The sequence below is a fragment of the Triticum dicoccoides genome, chromosome 2A (assembly GCF_002162155.2).
Source record: "Triticum dicoccoides isolate Atlit2015 ecotype Zavitan chromosome 2A, WEW_v2.0, whole genome shotgun sequence".
Lineage (NCBI taxonomy): Eukaryota > Viridiplantae > Streptophyta > Magnoliopsida > Poales > Poaceae > Triticum > Triticum dicoccoides.
Genome location: NC_041382.1, coordinates 511,259,693 through 511,264,344, shown reverse-complemented (window position 1 = coordinate 511,264,344; position 4,652 = coordinate 511,259,693).

The window sequence follows — 4,652 nt, the reverse complement described above, 5'->3', positions numbered from 1 at the left end:
CCATATGAGATGTTCCAGGAATTGAAGTTAATATTTCAAGCAAATACCCGAGTTGAGAGATATGAAGTCTTCAACAAGTTCTATAGCTAAAAGATGGAGGAGAATCGCTCAACTAGTGAGCAAGTGCTCAGATTGTCTGGGTACTACAATCGCTTGAATCAAGTGGGAGTTAATCTTCCAGATAAGATAGTGATTGACAGAGTTCTCTAGTCACCATCACCAAGTTAGTAGAACTTCGTGATGAACTATAGTATGCAAGGGATGACGAAAATGATTCCTGAGCTCTTCGTGATGTTGAAATCGACGAAGGTAGAAATCAAGAAAGAGCATCAAGTGTTGATGGTTAACAAGACCACTAGTTTCAAGAAAAGGGCAAAGGGATAGAAGGGAACTTCAAGAAGAACGGCAAGCAAGTTGCTGCTCAAGTGAAGAAGCCCAAGTCTGGACCTAAGCCTGAGACTAAGTGCTTCTACTGCAAAGGGACTGGTCACTAGAAACAGAACTACCCCAAGTATTTGGCGGATAAGAAGGATGGCAAAGTGAACAAAGGTATATTTGATATACATGTTATTGATGTGCACTTTACTAGTGTTTATAGCAACCCCTCGGTATTTGGTACTGGTTCAGTTGCTAAGAGTAGTAACTCGAAACGGGAGTTGCAGAATAAACAGAAACTAGTTAAGAGTGAAGTGACGATGTATGTTGAAAGTAGTTTCAAGATTGATATGATCATCATCGCACACTCCCTAAACTTTCGGGATAAGTGTTAAACCTAAATAAATGTTATTTAGCGTTGCGTTGAGCATGAATATGATTTGATCGTGTTTATTGCAATACGGTTATTCATTTAAGTAAGAGAATAAACTGTTGTTCTGTTTACATGAATAAAACCTTATATGGTTACACACCCAATGAAAATGGTTCATTGGATCTCGATTTTAGTGATACACATATTCATAATATTGAAACCAAAAGATGCAAAGTTAATAATGATAGTGCAACTTATTTGTAGCACTGCCGTTTAGGTCATATTGGTGTAAAGCGCATGAAGAAACTCCATACCGATGGATTTTTGGAACCACTTGATTATGAATCACTTGGTACTTGCGAACCGTGCCTTTTGGGCAAGATGACTAAAACACCGTTCTCCGGAACAATGGAACGAGCTACTAACTTATTGGAAATAATACATACCGATGTATGCGATCCAATGAGTGTTGATGCTCGTGGCAAGTATCGTTATTTTCTGACCTTCACAAGATGATTTGAGCAGATATGGGTATATCTACTTGATGAAACATAAGTCTGAAATAGTTGAAAGGTTCAAAGAATTTCAGAGTGAAGTAAAAAAAATCATCGTAACAAGAAAATAAAGTTTCTGCGATCTGATCGCGGAGACGAATATTTGAGTTACGAGTTTGGTCTTCAACTAAAACAATGTGAAATAGTTTCACAGTTCACGCCAACGGAACACCACAACATTATGGTGTGTCCGAACGTCGTAATCGTACTTTATTGGATATGGTGCAATCTATGATGTTTCTTGCTGATTTACCATTATCGTTTTGGGGTTATGCATCAGAGACAGCTGCATTCACGTTTAAAATAGGGCACCATCTAAATCCGTTGAGACGACACCGCATGAACTATGGTTTAGCAGTAAACCTAAGTTGTTGTTTCTTAAAGTTTGGAGTTGCGATGCTTATATGAAAAAGGGTTTTTCAACTTGATAAGCTCGAACCCAAATCGGAGAAGTGCGTCTTCATAGAATACCCAAAGGAAATTGTTGGGTACACCTTCTATCACAGATCCGAAGGCAAATTTGTTGCTGATAATAGATCCTTTCTAGAGAAGGAGTTTCTCTCGAAAGAAGTGAGTGGGAGGAAAGTAGAGCTTGATAAGGTAATTTGTACCTTCTCCCGAATTGGAAAATAGTTCATCACTGAAATCAGTTCCAGTGATTCCTACACCAATTAGTGAGGAAGCTAATGATGATGATCATGAAACTTCAGATCAAGTTACTACAGAACCTCGTAGGTCTTCCAAAGTACGGTCCGCACCAGTGTGGTACGGTAATCCTGTTCTGAAAGTCATGTTACTAGACCATGATAAACCTACGAACTATGAGGAAGCAATGATGAGCCCAGATTCCGCGAAATGGCTTAAGGCCATAAAATCTGAGATATGATCCATGTATGAAAACAAAGTATGGACTTTGATTGACTTGCTCGATGATCAGCAAGCCATGTTAAATAAATGGATCTTCAAGAGGAAGACGGACACTGATAGTAGTGTTACTATCCACTAAGCTCGACTTGTTGCAAAAGGTTTTTCAACAAGTTCAATGGGTTGAATACGATGAGATTTTCTCACTCGTATCGATGCTTAAGTCTGTCTGAATCATGTTAGCAATTGCCACATTTTATGAAATCTGGCAAATGGATGTCAAAACTGCATTCCTTAATGGATTTACTAAAGAAGAGTTGTATATGATACAACCAAAAAGGTTTTGTCAATCCTAAAGGTGCTAACAAAATGTGCAAGCTCCAGCGATCCATCTATGGACTGGTGCAAGCATCTCGGAGTTGGAATATACGCTTTGATAAATTGATCAAAGCATATAGTTTTATATGGACTTACGATGAAGCCTGTATTTACAATAAAGTGAGTGGGAGCACTACAGCCTTTCTGATTAGTATATGTGAGTGACATATTGTTGATCAGAAATGATGTAGAATTTTTCTGCAAAGCATAAAGGAGTGTTTTAAAGGAGTTCTTTAAAAAGAAAAGACCTCAGTAAAAGCTACTTACATATTGAGCATCAAGATCTATTGAGATAGATCAAGACGCTTGATAAGATTTTCAATGAGTACATACGTTGGCAAGATTTTGAAATAGTTCAAAATGGAACAGTCAAAGAAAGAGTTCTTGCCTGTGTTGCAAAGGTATTGAGTAAGACTCAAATCCCGACCACATCAGAAAATAGAAAGAGAATGAAAAGTCATTCCCTATGCCTCAGTCATAGGTTCTATAAAGTATGCTATGTACCAGACCTATTGTATACCTTGCTCTGAATTTGGCAAGGGAGTACAATAGTGATCTAGGAGTAGATCACTGGACATTGGTCAAGAATATCCTTAGTAAGGACTAAGGAGATGTTGCTCGATTATGGAGGTGATAAAAGAGTTTATTGTAAAAGTTACATCAGTGCAAACTTTTACACTGATCCAGATGACTCTAAGTCTCAACCTGAATACATATTAAAAGTGGGAGCAATTAGCTAGAGTAACTCCGTGCAGAGCATTGTGGACATAAAATATTTTCAAAATACATACGGCTCTGAATGTGACAGACCCGTTGACTAAGCTTCTCTCACGAGCAAAACATGATCACACCTTAGTACTCTTTGGGTGATAATCACATAGCGATGTGAACTAGATTATTGACTCTAGTAAATCCTTTGGGTGTTGGTCACATGATGATGTGAACTATGGGTGTTAATCATATACAGATATGAATATTGGTGTTAAATCACATGGTGATGTGAACTAGATTATTGACTCTAGTGCAAGTGGGAGACTGAAGGAAATATGCCCTAGAGGCAATAATAAAGTTATTATTTATTTCCTTATTTCATGATAAATGTTTATTATTCATGCTAGAATTGTATTAACCGGAAACATAATACATGTGTGAATACATAGACAAACATAGTGTCACTAGTATGCCTCTACTTGACTAGCTCGTTTATCAGAGATGGTTATGTTTCCTAGCCATGGACAAAAGAGTTGTCATTTGATTAACGGGGTCACATCATTAGGAGAATGATGTGATTGACTTGACCCATTCCGTTAGCCTAGCACTCGATCGTTTAGTATGTTGCTATTGCTTTCTTCATGACTTATACATGTTCCTGTAACTATGAGAATTGTGTAACTCCCGTTTACCGGAGGAACACTTTGGGTACTACCAAACGTCACAACGTAACTGGGTGATTATAAAGGAGTACTACAGGTGTCTCCAAAGGTACATGTTGAGTTAGCATAATTTAAGATTAGGTTTTGTCACTCCGATTGTCGGAGAGGTATCTCTGGGCCCTCTCGGTAATGCTCATCACCTAAGCCTTGCAAGCATGTAACTAATGAGTTAGTTATGAGATGAAGTATTACAGAACAAGTAAAGAGACTTGTCGATAACGAGATTGAACTAGGTATTGGATACCGACGATCGAATCTCGGACAAGTAACATACCAATGACAAAGGGAACAACATATGTTGTTATGCGGTTTGACCGATAAAGATCTTCGTAGAATATGTAGGAACCAATATGGGCATCCAGGTCCCGCTATTGGTTATTGACTAGAGATGTGTCTCAGTCATGTCTACATCGTTCTCGAACCGTAGGGTCCGCACGCTTAAGGTTTCAGTGACAGTTATATTATGAGTTTATGTATTTTGATGTACCGAAGGTTGTTCGGAGTCCCGGATATGATTACGGACATGACGAGGAGTCTCGAAATGGTCGAGACATAAAGATTGATATATTGGACGGATATATTTGGACACCGGAAAGGTTCCGGAGAAGTTTGGAGCCCCGGGAGGTTACCGGAACCCCCCGGGAGGTATATGGGCCTTATTGGGCCCATGTAGGA